This window comes from Lissotriton helveticus, chromosome 6 (assembly GCF_964261635.1).
Source record: "Lissotriton helveticus chromosome 6, aLisHel1.1, whole genome shotgun sequence".
NCBI lineage: Eukaryota > Metazoa > Chordata > Amphibia > Caudata > Salamandridae > Lissotriton > Lissotriton helveticus.
The window spans coordinates 322,396,022-322,414,887 of NC_136067.1; the positions used below are offsets into that span (position 1 = coordinate 322,396,022).

General features: G+C 48.9%; 1 protein-coding gene across 8 annotated transcripts in view; it reads left to right on the top strand.

Annotated features, from left to right (window-relative positions):
* Positions 1-18,866, top strand: part of CYRIA (CYFIP related Rac1 interactor A) — a 339,563-nt gene that overhangs the window by 94,135 nt on the left and 226,562 nt on the right. For 6 of the 8 annotated variants that reach the window (XM_078647767.1, XM_078647763.1, XM_078647764.1 and 3 more), the window contains one exon: positions 4,940-5,039. The exons of the other annotated variants lie outside the window; for them this stretch is intronic. The gene's annotated coding sequence lies outside the window, so the exon portion shown is untranslated. The remainder of the gene's footprint in view (positions 1-4,939; positions 5,040-18,866) is intronic. 8 annotated transcript variants of the gene reach the window in all.

An 18,866-nucleotide genomic window follows, 5' to 3' on the forward strand; every position in this document is an offset into this window, starting at 1 on the left:
CCACCACCACTTCCACCACCACCGCATCCACCACCACCACCGCATCCACCACCACCGCATCCACCGCATCCACCACCACCACATCCACCGCATCCACCACCTCCACCTCCACATCCACCATGACATCCACCGCCACATCCACCACATCAACCACATCCACCTCCACCACATCCACCACCACATCCACCACCACCACATCCATCACCACATCCACCACCACATCCACCACATCCACCATCATCACAACCACATCCACCACATCCACCACCACCACCACCACATCCACCACATCCACCACATCCACCATCATCACAACCACATCCACCACATCCACCACCACCACCACATCCACCACATCCACCACCACCACCTCCACCATCACCTCCACCATCACCACCACATCCACCACCACATCCACCACCACATTCACCACCACATTCACCACCACATTCACCACCACATTCACCACCACATTCACCACCACATTCACCACCACATTCACCACCACATTCACCACCACATTCACCACCACATTCACCACCACATTCACCACCACATTCACCACCACATCCACCACCACTTCCACCACCACTTCCACATCCACCGCATCCACCACCACATCCACCATCACCTCCACATCCACCATGACATCCACCGCCACATCCACATCCACCACCACCACATCAACTACATCCATCACCGCATCCACCAGATCCACCACATCCACCACCACCACATCAACCACATCCACCACCACATCCACCGCATCCACCACCGCATCCACCACCGCATCCACCACCGCAACCACCACCACATCCACCACCGCAACCACCACCACATCCACCACCACATCCACCACCACATCCACCACCACATCCACCGCATCCACCACCACCACATCCACCGCATCCACCACCACATCCACCACCACATCCACCACCACTTCCACTACCACATCCACCACCACCGCATCCACCACCACCACCACATCCACCATCACCTCCACATCCACATCCACCATCACCTCCACATCCACCATCACCTCCACCACCACATCCACCACCACATCCACCACCACTTCCACCACCACCGCATCCACCACCACCACCACCGCATCCACCGCATCCACCACCACATCCACCGCATCCACCACCACATCCACCGCATCCACCACCACATCCACCATCACCTCCATATCCACCATGACATCCACCGCCACATCCACCACCACCACATCAACCACATCTACCACCACCACATTAACCACATCCACCAGATCCACCACATCCACCGCATCCACCACCGCATCCACCACCGCATCCACCACCGCATCCACCACCACATCAACCACCACCACATCCATCACCACATCCACCGCATCCACCACCACCACATTCACCGCATCCACCACCACCACATCCACCACCACTTCCACTACCACATCCACCACCACCGCATCCACCACCACCACCACATCCACCATCACCTCCACATCCACCACCACATCCACCATCACCTCCACCATCACCGCCACATCCACCGCCACATCCACCGCCACATCCACCGCCACATCCACCATCACCTCCACCACCACATCCACCACCACATCCACCACCACTTCCACCACCACCGCATCCACCACCACCACCACCGCATCCACCACCACCACATCCACCGCATCCACCACCACATCCACCGCATCCACCACCACATCCACCATCACCTCCATATCCACCATGACATCCACCGCCACATCCACCACCACCACATCAACCACATCTACCACCACCACATTAACCAGATCCACCACATCCACCGCATCCACCACCGCATCCACCACCGCATCCACCACCGCATCCACCACCACATCAACCACCACCACATCCATCACCACATCCACCGCATCCACCACCACCACATCCACCACCACCACCACATCCACCACCACTTCCACTACCACATCCACCACCACCGCATCCACCACCACCACCACATCCACCATCACCTCCACATCCACCACCACATCCACCATCACCTCCACCATCACCGCCACATCCACCGCCACATCCACCGCCACATCCACCGCCACATCCACCGCCACATCCACCGTCACATCCACCACCACATCCACCACACCCACCACACCCACCACCACCACATCCACCACACCCACCCCATCCACTACCACCACCGCATCCACCACCACCACCGCATCCACCACCGCATCCACCATCACCACCGCATCCACCATCACCACCGCATCCACCATCACCACCGCATCCACCATCACCACCGCATCCACCATCACCACCGCATCCACCATCACCACCGCATCCACCATCACCACCGCATCCACCATCACCACCGCATCCACCACCACCACCGCATCCACCACCACATCCACCACCACATCCACCACCACCTCCACAATGACATCCACCGCAACATCCACCACCACATCCACCACCACCGCATCCACCACCACCACCGCATCCACCACATGCACCACCACCGCATCCACCACCACATTATTTACAAAATTAAAAGCCATTGGTATTTGTGATATCAATACATCTAAGTCACGTAAATACAACACACATTGCATTACAAATGCTATAGGTGTCACATTTGCAAAAGTTAAAACTATTGACATTGTAACTGACAAAGCTATTAATTTTGCTATTTTCAAAACCAACACAAATAAAAAAAGTGTCATTTATAATACCAATCGCTCAAACTTTCCTAATGCGAGACCTATTGCATTTCCAATGCTTGTTCTACATGTAGCTTATCAACAAAAGAGAAAAATAAAAGGCACTCACCAAGAATATTTTTGCGTTTAGGCCAGTCAACTCCTTCTGACCATTCTGATTAAGATATACCTGGAAAAACACCACAGACCACACTTGAAACTGTGGAAATACAGTCCTCTTCAGTCCCATCAACATTTTCACTCTTTTAAATGGTAAACTTAGATTAAAAAAAAGTCTGCAGTAATACTCCTATTCCCAGACACATTTTGAAAATCAAAATTGTACCCCTGCAAACGTGACCTCAATCTAGCTATACATGCAGTACCATTCCCCGTTTCCCAGGAGAAAGAATGTTGACCAGTGACCATTTAAACAGTGCACCTAGTTTTCCAAGATAGTGTCCAGTTTCCTACACACAAACTAACAATTCTCTCTCAATCACAAAATATCGGTATTCTGTCGCTGACAAAAGTTCTTAAGATGAATACAATAGTCCAGACTTCCTTTCCTGCCATCTGAGAAAATACTGCACCAACTCCATACATAATTTCATCAGCTGTAATTACACATACTTTACCCCATTCTGTTTGGTTTCGAAGTTGGAGCATTAACACTGGCTCCTTTGATTATGTCTAAAAAACTTTGTTCTGAAGGCCACCAAAAAGTCAGACTCATTACACACCAGCTTCCTCAGTGGTGCCATTTTTTTCTGCAAAGTTGCAAACTTAATTACTATAGTATTCACACAACCCAGCAAAAGAAAGCAACTTATCTTTATCAGATGGTGAAGCTTTTGAAATGACATCCACCAAAGTAAAAACATTTTATGACTGCATCACCAGAAGTGGTGTGATCCAGGTAACCAACTTTCTCACAAAGCAGCTTGCACTTTACTTCTTTCAAAGTGAGTCCTTTTGAAAGTCAAGTTCACTCTTGCGAAGCCCACGAAATCTATCCTACTCCCATCAAATGATTGTCACAATATCAGTTTGTTCAAGATCTGATTCAGTCAAACACACTTAATTTGCTCCTTAAAAATCATTTAGTCCACTGATAGCCAGAATCGATCATGAGATTAAACCTCTTCCCTAAAACTTGTACTTCACTTACAGGTGGTTTTCTGCTTTCACCCGGACCAGAACTATCTTGGTGGGCCAACAACAGTCCACAATTTTCTAAATTCTCGAAGTCCTATTCTTTAGGCTAACAACTACCCTAGTTGGCAGGGTATGCCCATAAGTAGGTCCCTTGCTTACTTTTTACTGGATTGTAGCTATCTTGGCTGATGAGGTGTTACCCCGAAACCGGTCCCAGGATGCTTGCTTCCGGTCCATGTAGGACATGGCTTGGCAGTTCGGGCTGGACTGTTCCCATGAGGCACAGCGTCAAGACTGAGTATCATATTTCTGGGTCTAAACTTGGGTGGCGAAGTGAGCTAAAGAATAATGATGGATTCAACCCAGATCTGTGACTGGGGGCGAGTGTCTGAAAATTTTCAGCGCTCCATCCATTATCTCCTTGTGTGTGCTAACAACTACCCTGATCAGCATTAAGATAAAAAATAAATTCCCTTTGATCTGGACAGTTTTCGTTCCACTCTTATACAACCTAGCAAAGGGTCCAGATTTTACACACATTTTTCACTATTTGGACAGCTTTGTAAGAAGGAACATGAAATTGACGCCCACACCAAAACAAATAAAATGCTTTTCTTTGATTGGCATCCTCTTCCTTCACATGATCACCAAAAGCGCACACTTCACAACTTTTCTTATTACTAACAGCTTTCATCCTTCTTTTGGACTGTTGAATATCCTAGGTTGTTGAAACAGTCTCTCTGAGATTTGAACCCCCTCAAATAATTGTAGTGGTATCTTCTTGCTGTCAGTATTCACTACGGTCTAATCCCTGATCTGCTCATCTTCCATCTGTCCAAAATTGCAATTATAAGAAAATAAACAAAGTAGTTAAAAATGGATCCAAACTTTAATTCTCTTTTTGAGCCCTAGTTTAAAACGTATATATCTATCTAAAGCTGAACTTGAACTTTTCTTAAATGTGCTTTCTAAATGCATCGCCAATGTCAACTTGTTCCTCTTGAACAACGATTTAATGAAGAGTTCTAGAAACAACTGGTGCATCAAAATCTAAACAATGTAGTAAAATGTGTTTGCATTTTTCAACAGACCATTTACCTCCTTCATTGGCCTTTATATAAGTGAAAAACTCCTCTTTCCTTCTCCACCTGAAGACGTGTCTCTCCTTTATCTTGGCGAAATTTTAGAGGTGGGTGATTGGCGGTTATTTTAAAATGTATACAATAGTGTACCTAAAATAGTATCCGTATACCAATAATAAGAGCAGTGCAATCAGGATTGATAACTTAGTATAGATACTTTTAGCACCTTCCGAAAATGTGATTGTACACAGACTAATTCAATGTACTAAACGTGGTGTGTCGCAGAATAGATTTTTATTGAGTGTGTGTTCATATCACAGTGGTTAAATTTAGAGTACTGCAGGATGGATACACAGTAAATGTTGAGTAACATAACAACTGTGGTATCACAAAAACGGTATTTTAAAGAATGGCAATGTTTCAAATTTTGAGTGCAGCACAGACATTGTAAAAAAATGCAAAATGCCACATGGGGGCCACTGTTCATGCTAGACTGAGTCAAAGCCAAAATTTAAGTCCGATCACCATGGCATGCCGGTAGGATACAGGTTCGTCCTGGTATAAAATTTTGCATCTGACTTTGAAACTTTTATAAATAAAAAATGATTGTCGACCGGTCGTAGGCGGGGTTACCTACAAGCTGGATATGAAATGGGATTCAATGACAGTGGGTTGTTGAAGAGCAGGGTCACAGAGTGGTGATTGACGAAGGCAAGAAAGCTGCATACAGGCAAAGTCTGTTCTAAGCAAGGCCTCAACATCTGTCAGATGCAGTGCGGCGCCTGTCCCAGAAAAAAAAAAACCTACGTTGATCTTGGAAACCTTTCTGGAAGCCTGATTTCGTTCAGCAGGGTAAACCAGCAAGCTGGGGCTACTGGCAATTCGACTGCTGTGTCTTTGACCATGATCCCGGTCTCTGACTTTTCTCCAGGCAGAAAGTTGGCAAAATGTTTTTAAGTCACAGCTTTTGCAGTTTGGGAAAGAGAAGTATACTCTAACAACAACCAAAGGTGCCAGGACCCTGAAAATAGCACTTGGTTGTCAGGGCTCACTCCAAACAAAAGCAACCAGCATGGTTCAGAGCAGGTTCAGTTGAAACTAGTCAACTGGGTTCTTTTCAGGAAAGTGGACTTCTTGCAGCTTTTGTGTCCCTGTGGCTTAACAGGGGGCAGCCAAACTGACCTTTGTAGTCCACTTCTTTGTTCTGGGTACAAGTGGGAGCAGGTCCAGCCCTTCGTTTTCTCCTTACAAGCCTCAACGGCAGATGCAGTTATTTTTCTGTCTTCCACTTGTCAGCAGTGTTCTGAAGAGTCAGGCCAGTAGTGCCACATTTATACCTGGCACTAGCCTGTTTGTGACTCCTGTTTGTGACTCCTTTCCCCTTCCTAGAAACCGTTCCCATGGATAACCCAACTCACTTTTGCTGCAGTTCCTGTGTACCCTACTGCAAACAATCCCACAGTGCCCCTCTCTGCCTAAAACTAAAATGGCAGAAAACCTTTCTTCCGTTTGCAGAGCTCATGTGCCCACCCTACAGGTGTGGCCATGAAAATGAGAAAAACATACCCTGTGGGTACTCACAATCTATTCTGGGGGCAGCTCCTCTCCCACTAGGATTGGTGCCTGGCTGACTTGAAGGACAAATGAGGAGACAGGCCCGTGTGTGAGCTTCATCTGCCTGTGGCAAGGCAGGCCTCTTTGAAGATAATTAAGTTCCTGAGCAATACAGATACTGTTCTGTCAGAACAAGACTCCTCGCCACACCCCTTTGTCATCCTCTTCGGGAGTCAATTCACACCTAATCAAGGCTCCTGTGTGACAGTTGGAAGCTCAGGCAAATAGGCTTCTAGAGGCTTTAGCCAGGCTAAAGGTAACCTTTTAAATACTTGTTGCAAATCTGACTTTATCAATGAATTTGACTTGTAATAAATAGTTTAACAAGTCCATGAAGTGAACTTTAATAAAGTATCCTAACACTTTCCTATGGAACAGCTAACTCTTCTACAGTGAAACTAGCTTTTAGGGCATGGACACTGAGGATATGTTTAACATTCAATGTTTACTTGTCCTTTTATATATCATGCACTCTGCCTTATGGGCACTTAACACTGACTTGGGGTTGGCTAATTAATATTTTAGGAGGAGTTAGGCATGTTTAAAAGGTTATTTTGACAGGTGGATCTGGCATTTTTTAAACTGAATAGACAGGCTACAGTAGTAGGCATGCAGTCATGGTTTCCACTGTCAGTGGTGTCAAAATGAGTGCTGCAGCCCACTACTTTGGGAGGGGGTGGGGGGCCTGGGTACACTTGGTCACGTATATTATTGGCTTGTAAGCACGTCCAACATGCTAACTAGGTGGTTACCAAGTTGCCATGTTTTCAGGGGTCCAAACACATACACTAGGCACTGAACAGCAGTGTCCCAGTTTGCAGAGTCCAACAAACCTGCCGAAAAATCGAACAAAAAAGTGGGAGTCCCCATGGGAAAAAGGCATTTTTCTGCACCAATGCTTCATGAGACTAAGCAAATCACAGCGTCGTATAACGGCACAAACATTTGAGGAGGTCGAGACCAAAAGAAAAGCTAAGTGTGCAGTAATACAGTGCTTTCTACCTCAAGAGGCCCTAATGTGAATTAGTCTAAAAGAGAAGTATCTTTGTGCAGATGTAATCATGAACACTTGAGATCCAGTTGTCGCTAATATGCTACATTGATCGGCATTGTAGTAGGCTGATCGATCCAAATAACAGTCATACTAGAAAAACTTGCCCGAGGGCAGTTGAAATTTTAAGTCAGTCAAAATTGTTGTGAGCCAGAGGAATAAAAATTAACGTGTGCAGAGATGATCCTCAAAGAGTCCTCCAGGGCGAATGAAAAAATATGTGATAAACACAACAGAAAACCAGGAAGGGAGGGTGCACCAATGCCCATGAGGTGTACAGTCATTCATTGCCAGAAGTTGTAGTAATTCACACAGACTGAATGCGGCGGTTAAGTTGGTTATCATCATCACAATTTTTATTTCTGTTTATATTAAAACCATAAAAGAACATGCATAAAATATCAACCGTAATTAAAAACCCAATATAGCTCTCTTCCTTACTGCATCTTTTAAAAAAGAAACAATATTAAAACAAACACATTTCCAACCCGGTAAGGGTATCGTTGAGTACTGTGTTGTTTGAGAAATTCGCCTGTAAGAAAAAATTAAAGCATATGTAAATGTAAATGTATTTCGATTTATATAGCGCACGATTCACCCAGGGGTCTCAAGGCGCTTGCTTAGGGAACCCGTCCTGGTATTCCCCTGTGAGAGATACCCCAGCAGGGTATTCACAAGGTGAAAGCCAGGCATCCCGCCGCGAGGGGCCGTAGTGGAGATTAAGCAAGCTATTGCCCAGAGTCGCAGAGTGTGACCCCGTGAGTCAAGTAGGCACCGGAGCGAGAATTGTCGAGTCCGTGGAATTTTTGAGCCCGAGACCCGCCGAGGCGGGGAATCAAACCCTGGTCCACGGCTGATCTCAGCTTCCGGGTCTGCCGCCTCTAACCACTGAGCCACACTTCTCCACATATGTCTGAGCTGTCTACGTAAACTCTGCGGAACAGGAACCTCCTTTAATTTCAATGTCTAGTGCAGTTATGCTTGACACTCCGTTTCGTAAGAATCGCCGTGAATCCAAAATAACCTCGTTATTTTCACAATTGTCGTCCGAAAGTATCAGGACCTTCTATTCCGCCTGGCCGTGAATCCGGCGTCCTCCCACAATGGTGGCATATTAACGGCATATTGACATCAGCAGCAGGGATAAAATAGGCCATTCATACAACACTCCCCCACAGAACCAGCGTCTAACCAATCCCCTCTGGAACAATACCGCTAACCATCTGCGATCCATTGACAAGTTCATGTTTGGCAATGTAAGCTTTGTACGGGCCCCTGATATCCACTGGACGTGACGAGCTAGGGATCAGGGCGGAATACTCTTCGCAGTTCAAATTGCAAAATTTCAAACTCCTGAGCCAAGCCTGCAGGGATGGGAACCTCTTGCTCCCCCACAATAAAGCAATCTCCCGTTTGGCCAACAGAAAGCCCAGAGCTTCCAATTTCCTGACCCTTCGAGGCAAATTGACCACGTAGCCCAGCAGTGCAATCTCGGGGGTGGGAACCAATTGCATGGACAGTATGTCCCCCAGTGTGGAGTGGACGAGGGACCAGTACTGATTTATCTTGGGGCAGGTGCAGGCAAGGTGAGCAAAGTCAGCAAACGGAATCAAGCACTTCCGGCAATGGTGGGGTCTGATGTGATCTATCCCATGAGAACGGGCGGTAGTGTGATACATCCTCCGGAGGAATTTAAAATGAAGCAGTTCATGCCTGCTGTTTAATGAGACTTCCTTGGTAACTTTATAGCATTGTTCCCATTGGTCGTCAGTATGTATGTATGTATAGGCATTCTTGTATAGCGCATTTGCTGTCCTCAAAATCTTGGGTACTACTGCCAAATAGGCTGAGGCTGACCGGAGTGATCTACACGGAGTGTACCAAGAGAAAAGGTCCTGCAGAGGGGACGGACCTTGTCCGTGAAGAGCCCTAAATACCAAGCACAGAGCTTTAAAATCAATTCGTTGAGAGATTGGCAACCAGTGAAGGTCCCTAAGTGCCTTGGCAGAAGAGTCCAGGCGTCGACGCGATCGTGCCAATTTGGCGGCGAAATTCTGTACTCGTTGCAATTACCCCAGCAAAGTGGCAGGTGCCCCCAGAAGCAGTGCGTTGCAATAGTCAAGTCGACTTAAAATTATGCTCCGCACTACCTCTGGTCTAGCCTGTACAGGGAGCAAGGGTAAGATCTTTCGCAGCGAGCAGAGCAGTGCCATGCAAGTGGCTACCGTTCTGTTCACTGATACATCTAGCTGTAAACTGGAACTGAACATCACCCCCAGATTTCGAACAGATTCAGCAGGCAAACTTGTCCCTTAGAAATCAGGAGGCCAAAAATCCTGTGGGAGACGCCTAGGGGTACGATCCATGGAGCAGTGCAGCACCTCGGCTTTTGAGCTGTTGAATTGCAGGGAGTTATTGCTTAGCCATTCTGCCGTGGTGCTCATGCAACAATGGAAGACCTCCTGTGACACCGCCTCCTTACCCTCAAACGAGAAGATAAGTTGGGTGTCGTTGGCGTAGTTGGTGACTGCTATGCCAAAGGATTTTATCAACATGATCAGGGGGCGGAGGTAGAGATTGAATAGAATGGGGCTGATGGCCGACCCCTGGGGTACGCCCTGTCCAACCCTCCTGATGTCGGATTTAAAGGGTGGCAGGGCCACCACCTGGTGCCTATGATCGAGATACGACACCAGCCACTCAAGGGCCAAGCCAGACACCCCAACCTCCGCCAGTCTCCTGATCAGGATTGCGTGGCTGACCGTATCGAACGCGGCCGACATATCGAGCAGCACTAAAAAGGCTGCTCGACCCTGGTCGGCACGCGTCCGAAGGTCGTCAAGAACAGTCACCAATGCCGACTCAGTCCCATGTGCTGGCCTTAACCCAAACTGGGCCACATCCAAACAATCGGTGGTCTCAAGAAAGTTGGAAAGATGTTTTGTGGCCAGTTTCTCAAGGATTTTGATTGGAAATGGCAGCAGGGAAATCGGCCTGTAGTTAGCTGGACAGGTAGGATCCAGATGTACCTTCTTCAGCAATGGAGAGACCACAGCCTGTTTCCAACAGTCTGGGACCTGTGCTGATCCAAGGGACTGGCAGCAAATCGAAAAAAGTGGGGGAAAAAAAGCTCTTCCCGAAACAGTTTCCAAAATTTAGGTGGAAGAGGATCAGATGGAGAGCCAGAGGGCACACCATCAGCCAAAGCGCAAAAGTCCTCAAAGGATGGTAATGGAAAATTGTCCAGTCCGGCTGGCTTAGCGCCCTCCTTCATGGTCTCAATCGTAGTGGAATTGTGCACCACATGGCCAGAAGACGAGGCGAGGTTATTTAAGATGGTAGCAATCTTGTCCTCGAAAGCTTGTGCCAGCAAGTCGCAAAGGGCTTGATAGGCCGGGATGTCATTTATAGTACAAGCTGGATGGGCTAGGTCTTTAACGATCTTAAATAGAGCCTGGGACTTGTTCGCAGCTGCCTTCAATGATTCTTCTAGAAATCTGGCTTTAGCAAGCTTGATCTGGGCTTTATAGGTCGCTAATGCCTGTTTAAAGAGGATTCTATGTGATTCCAGATACTGTTTCCTCCAGGCACGCTCAGCCTGTTTACACTGAAGCTTAAGCTGCCGGAGTTCTTCTGAGTACCATGGCATAGCAAGATTAGTCCTGGCTCTAATTGTACGCATCGGAGCCAAGGAGTCTAAAGAAGCCAAGATTCGCTGACAGAGTCTCGTAGCTCACGTCCACACTAACTCCCAATATAAAGCCGTCCGGAGGCAAAGTAGGCAGGGTAGATAGTTTAAGGAGTCCAGACCATTGTCTACCCATCCTAGTACCACCCACACTACCTTTCTTTGCTAAAGCGGCTGTACGTGAGAGAGAGGAAAGGACGAGAGCATGGTCAGTCCAACACTGAGGTAGGATGTCCCGCAGAGACGTTTGTTATACGTCGGCGAAAAGCAGATCCAGAGTGTGGCCTTTGAGTGAGTTTGGGTGAGTACGAGCTGTTGTAACTCAATGTTACGGCAGGCTTGGACCAGCTCTACAAAAGCTGAATTCGTCGGTCCCTCTGGCCAAAGGTTGAAATCCCCTAGCACCAGTCAGTCAGTGATGGGTCTACCTAGGTCCACCTCCCAAGCTGCATGCACCTTGGCGTTAGATACAGGTCTGATCATCCCACATTGCTTATACAGCTTAGAGACCAAGTGTGCGCCAGTAGGGCTCTGCAGCAGCAGTGTCAGTGGCGGGCCCGGTTCAGGAGCCGAGGGGAATGAAGGGAATGCAGCCCGAAGCATGGAGTGTATCTGTGTCATGTCAAAGGTGTCCATAAAGGAGCGTTCTGTGAAACGGACCTCCTCAGCTACAGAGAAGGCGTGACCCTCTGGGAAAAGGTCACCAATGGTGTGGATGTGAAATTTCTCCAGTGTACGCTGAACCAAAACCTCCCCCGTAATTGGAAACCATGAAGGATTAGGTATGGGCAACTCCAGAGAATAGATCAGTTCCAATCCCAGCGCTCTACGCAATCTGTCCCATGCCCAACATGTGGTGGAAACCGTCTGGACATCTTGGGGGTCATGAGGGAATCCCGTAGGCAGGATAGTGGAGAGGTGTCGCGGGAGCACCAGGTCCGCCTCCGGTTTTAAATATGGGACGCGGGCATCAGGGTGAAACCAGACATGCGCATAGCAGCATTGCGTTATGAGATAATACAAGTAAAAATCTGGGACCCCAAATCCCCCTCACTCGTACGACAGGGTCAAGATCTACCAGCAAACCTGAGGTGTCTTATCACCCCAAACAAGGCGCAATAACAATGTACGCAGTTGCGCAAAAAAGATTTTTGTAAGATAGACGGGGACGTTATTGAAAAGATACAGAAATCGGGGGAGGATCACCATTTTAATGATGGCCACTCTCCCAGCCATTGACCACGGCAGTCGTAGCCATTTCGTGATCTGCGATTCCAGGGAGTCGATTGCCCTGCCATAATTGAGCCTGATCATAGTGGCGGTGTCAAGGTGGTCATAAACCCCCAAATATTTCACCGCGTCGTTGCACCACTCAAGTGGGAACTCGCAAGTCCAAGCAGTCGTGCTGGATGTTAGCGGAAAAATAACTGACTTATGCCAGTTGATACTGAGCCCGGAAAACCTGCAGAATCGGATAATTTCCAAGATCAAAGGTTCCAAGTTGAGATGGGGCATCCTGACATATAAAATAGTGTCATCCGCATAGAGCGAGATCAAGAGGGGGCCAGTGCGAAACTGGAGGCCACGGTGCAGATGTCGTTCCTGAAAATGGCGCACTAGAGGGTCCATATCCAAAATGAAAAGGAGTGGGGACAAGGGACAACCCTGTCTCGTACCGTGAGATAGCAGAAAAGGGTCGGATAAGGTGCCATTCAGATGCAATCTAGCAGTAGGTTTGGTGTATAGAAGCGCCACATTCCGGCAAACCCATGCGTCGCATGACCGTCAGGAAGAAGGGCCACTCAAGGGAATGAAACGCTTTTTCAGCATCCAGGACGACGGCGGCAGCCAGAGTAGCGGGGTTGATTCTGTGCAATACAGTGAACAGGGTCCGCAAGTTGAGTGAAGTGGACCTATACGGTACAAAGCCAGATTGAGCCGGCGAAATAATGGACTCCATTAACAGAGATAAACGAATGGCTATTACCTTAGCCAGAATTTTATAGTCCAGATTCAATAATGATAGCGGCCTATAGGAGCCACAGAGTTTAAGGTCTTTGCCAGGCTTGAGCAGGAGAATGATGACTGCCTCTCTAAATAATGAAGGAAGGGCGCCCACCTCCAGTGCCTCCGGGTAGACCTCCACCAGCCGCGAGACCAAGATGTCTTTATAGGCTTTATAAAAATCGGCAGGGGGGAGGCGGCAGAGTGTGCGCCAATAATTTACCCGGCCTCTCGCCCTCACCATCCCGCCTAGCGACGTGTCGCCTATTAAGGAACAGTAGCTCTCGCTCGGCCGCCTCGCGAAAGTCAAGCAACAAAGCCAGCCTCTTAGCTTCCACAGTACTGGAGGTCGTGACCAATAATTCTTGGTCCAGGGCAGCTATATCCGTTTCAGTGCGATTCAGAGTAGAACGGAGATCCCGTAGGACTCCAGAATATTTTGCGATACAAACTCCTCTGATATATACCTTGAACCCCTCCCAAAGAACCGCCGAAGTGTCAACCGACCTAGTATTAATGTCAAAGTAATCCTCAATCGCCTGTCGCACCTCCTCGTTAAAAACCTGGTCAAGAAGCGCACTTCCCAGAAAGCGCCATTGTCTTTCGTAGCCCCCCGGTCTAAGGATGCTCAATTGGAGCACCACCGGAGAATGATCTGATAGCGTACGGGGAAGTGTGAGTAAACCACCCAGCCAGCAATTCTCGGGGAGGTAAGCCAATAATCTATCTTAATTCACCTGTTATGAAACCCCGAATAGTGCGTGAAGTCCGGAAGATGCGGGCAGAGTGTATGTTCGACTTCTATCAAAGAAAAGTGAATGCATATTTCTTTAAGGGCCTGACGGGAACGAGGCTTTGTGTCAGGGGACGTGGAAGTGCTGTCCCTGGATGGATCCAATAACAAATTAAAACACCCCCAAGTATCAGTAGCCCGAGGTCAAGTGACAGAAGACGAACCTGGAGCTGTTGAAAGAAATTTGGGAAGTCTACATTAGGACCATAAATCCCGACCAAGGAAATCCTGTGTCCCATCAGAGAGCCAGTGACAATAAGGATTCTACCCTCCGCATCAATCCAAGTGTTGTGAAGCGAGAAGGGGACACGTTTGTGAATGAAAATGACAACACTCCTGGCATATCGACTGTAATTGGAAAAATATCTATGGGAACCCCAACTCATCGCGACAGGAGTGGAGTCGGAGTTGGACAGATGTGTCTTCTGCATGAACACAGTGTCAATGTGATGACTGACAATATAGTTGAGAACTTGCTTTCGCTTTCTGGTATTATTTAAACCTCTAACATTCCATGGCATCAAAGAGAGCCCCTAAGGACCGGGCTGTTGTCCTAGCTTGACCATTGGAACATCATCACCTCAAACGCACCGCAACGCATGTCATATCCGCACTGTACACTAGCAACTTGAACAGCAATACCACAACTATCATTGAAACTGCGCAAATAACCCCACCACCCAGCCTCCTTCTAACCCCTAAGAGGCAGATCCCTTGTGTACTAGCCAAAAGATGGCATAATGAGATCAGCGTCATAACAGTAGGATACCAAAACATACATCGTAAAGAGAACACATTATACAAAAATACCTTGGTATTCACCATAGGGCGTGGCAACGCCACACCGGCCGGGCATCAAACATTACAATATTGTCACGAAGAGGAGCAAAATGTGTATAGAAAATAACATTGGAGAACACAATGGCAAATGTAACAATCATTTAACCAGTCCCGGGTTGGTCCTGTGAGCCCGCCAGAGAGGGGGAAACGGAGTGTGGCACATCAGTGTTTCAAGATCGATTCTTCCTGTATGTCTGGCAAAATTCCTGTGCCTTTGTCGGCGTATCAAATATGCGAGTTACCATCTACATCCACCCTCAACCTCGCAGGATACAGCGTGCCGTATTTGAGTCCCCAATTCCCAAATACTCCCAGGGTAAGCCACCGCACTTCCGGGCCGCTACTCGTCAAGGGGGGCTCGGGGGGAAGTAGTAGCACCCGACAAGGCCCAGCGCAGCTCCACCTCCGAGTCTGGGCACTGGGGCCTCCCAGCAAGCCCACCTCGCCTCCCACTGCTACACGAGGTCCCGACTTGGCCCCGCCCACAAGGCTGGAGGTCCCGGGATGCCCCGTAAGCCGCGGGACTCGGATCAAGGCGCAGCAGGAGGGGCGGGGGGGAGAGCCCACAGAATGGAGCATGGGGGAGCCCAGAGCAGCGCCAGACACCCGCCAGGGCCCAACTCACCGCACCCGTAGACGTCCTCTCCCCCGCCGGGGAAGGCCGGAGGGCCGCGCCAGGTCTCCGCGCCGGCCCGTCCTGCACCAGCCTCGGGCTACACTGCAGCTGATCATGGGCATCAGAGTGTCCCCCTCATCGTCCGGCACCTGCAGGATGGCGTCCGCAAGAATAACAAAGCTCCTACATCGAGCTAAGACGGGATTAGCTGACCCGGCCGGCGGAGCTTCATTCAAAGGCGGCCATCGCGGTCGCCTCCATGGCCACGCCCCCTCTGCAGGCGTCTTGACGTAGACAGTCACCTACTTCCCAATTTTGTTTTTTGGTGCTATGTTTGTGGTCGTATGACTTTTTGTATTTGTTTTGATGGGAAGTAGCTTTGTTTTTTGTAGCAATTAAGTTGTTTTCCACCCTTTCACCTCCCCCATCCAATTCAGAAAGAACTTTGTGCTTGACTTCCTTCTTTTGAGAGAAGAGAATTGGGATATTCCAGTGACCTGGTTAGGAGAAGTGTAGTATGCCGAGAGAATGTCTTGTATAGCTCTCTCAACAAGGAGGTAATTGACACAGGGTAGTTGTATGCATACTTTGATCATCCTGTTAATTCTTTGCACTAAAGCTACACATTGCAAGAAAGAAATAATACTTCACACTCTAAAAACAATAAGTAAAGGCAATAGAGGGCTTAAAGTACAAAGAAGGAAATGAAATAACAGGGGGGAAAATACTCCTAGAAAAGCAAGGGACGATAAATAAACACATCACGTCAGAGCGACGCAATACAGACTAGGAACGGCGTGCACAGTGTCCATAGCTCCAGTTACGGAAGGAAAGATTCCAACCACTTCTTCATGTTCCTCATCTTGATCCATTGTTATGAGATAAATAATCTCCAATAATCTCTAAACGGCTGCCATATGTGCATATATCTGGAAGTGATGGCTGTGGAGATGCGTAGAATTTGCTAATGGTGTCACAGTATGATATATCATTCAGGGAGGCGGATATGGTGGGAGGATACTACTGAACCAATGTAACGACACTTGCCTTTTTGTCAGAACTAGCACAATGGCAGTGCAGTGCCATACTGCAAGTGGTATTAGTTTATCTTAAATCAGTAAGGCCATCAGTGGATCTGGGTTAAGTGGTTGGTCTGTCATGAGAGACAATATAGAGTAACCCCCCCCCCCCCAATAGGGTTGGATCACTGCGCAATTGCAGGATAAATGTGCAAAATCTGCTTGCTCTGCTTTACACTTTGGGCAGTGGTGCGGTCTAGTGTTGTCAACCCGGCCAGTGTCTTCGGGGTCGTGTATGCCCAATGAAGACATTTGCAGTGAAGCAATTTGTGATGATGGTTATTAGAGACCAGTTTAGTTGGCGTACAGCAATAACCCCAGGTTGTGTCAGGAATGCAATATCCTTAGTTGCGCTACCAGACAGCTCTCAATTTCACAGCCCCAGCTGGCCACAGTTGCAAAGAGATGTGAAAGAACCTAGATTTCAATCTGAAGTGGAGATGACTAGTGTAAGAGGGGGGAAAGTCCTTAGGCTTTTTAAGATAAGCAGGCAGGGTATCCTGGAGCAAGCTGTGTAAGCGGTGGAAAAGAAAATTATCCATATGAGTTGAACCTCCCCCATCTGCCAGAGTAGAGCTGGTATTAAGGGTCCCATTGTCAAATAGATTGCCCACAACACGTAGCTGAGGTGCAACATGGAGCGGAGCACCAAGTGTTCTTGAGTAAGTAGAAGCCATGGATGGTTTACAAGTGGCATATGTGGAGAGTAAAAAGTGTCACCACCCAAATATCGTAAAAGTACCAGGCCCAGCAGGTGGTGGATAGGGTCTGCATCTCATTGTTCCAAGGAAGACTCTGCAGGTGTATAGAGGAAGTTCAGATGCCTGAGCCCTTTCAGGTTTGAGATAAGGTAATCTGGCATCAGGGTAGTACCAATAAAGTGTGATTGGGCTACTAAGTAGTATAGTTGGAGATCGGAAACTCCGAAACCACCACGATCGTAGGGCAGAGTCAGTGTGTCCCACTGAATACGAAGCCAGTGACCCGCCCAGGTAAGCTGTGTTAGCAACCGCCATTGCCTAGCAAAAAAAACTATTGGTTACGGCAATGCAGGTATTTTAAAATATAAAATAACCTTGGAAGCACCACAATTTTAATGATAGCAATGCGCCCGGCCATTGCCAGTGGCAATTTAATACAGCATTCTGTCTGTGTTGTGAACCTGTCAATAGCAGGGCCGTAGTTATGCTGTATCACTTCAGCTATCCCTGTGGGAGAAAAAAGCCTAAATATGTGGGGGAGTCCGTGCACCATTGCAATGGGTATTCAAGGTTGCACAGCATAGTGGTGCCTGTAAGAGGGAACCGCTCTGTTTTATTCCAATTGATTGACCAGCAGAAAATGTCCCAAAGCCTACTACCTCTCGAGTATGGGGGGGGGAAAGGTTGGTATCCAGATCTGAAAGAAACAGGTTAGTATTAGATTCCTTACCTTAGAATATCCCCAGGCGTCAGTCTGGATCCGGAAACTTTTGCGTAGCAGTACCCCTGCGCGTCGGTAGGCGTCGTCTGCAGGCGTCCCCTGCGGCTCCGCGTCGTCGGCGTCGTGCGCCGTGATGACGTCGCTGGAGTATATAGACGCCGCCTCCGCGCGCTGACGTCAGTTCTTCTTTTTTCCGCGCCAGTTAGCGCAGATCCGAAGAGCAGTACTCCGGTCTTTTGACCAAGTTTTTTGTTAACTGATTGATCTTTACGGTGCCGGTAGGATGCCCGGTTTCAAGAGTTGTGACGAGTGCGACCGCCTGATGTCGGTCACCGACCACCATCGACTCTGCCTCCGGTGTCTGGGCGCGGACCACGACGTGGAGTCCTGCGTCGACTGTCGGGCCTTGACTGGAAAAGCTAGGCGGGAGCGGTCCCGCAAGCTTCTCGAGCTCCGGTTGTCGGCCCCGCGTCGAGAGCGGTCCCGGTCCGGTCGGAGGTCGAGGGAGCGGTCGAGGGAACGGTCGCGGAGCCGCCATGGGCGCTCCGGGAGTCGCCACCATTCCTCCGGCTCGTCAGGTAAGCACAAGAAGTCGGGGCGTCGCCATCGCACCCCCGACTCCCCCCGACGCCCGCGTGCTGCGGCCGGGGGCTCGGGTGACCCCACCCCCGCGGTCCCGCATGGGTCGCCGACGCCGTCTACCCCACACCTGTCGGTCCCTGGGGAAGGCGCGTCGCGTGAGGAGATCGAGGCCTTCCTCATTGCTATGAGGGCGAGGTCTTCTCCGGCGGGGCCTTCGGCGCCTGCGGGCCCGTCGGTCCCGTCTG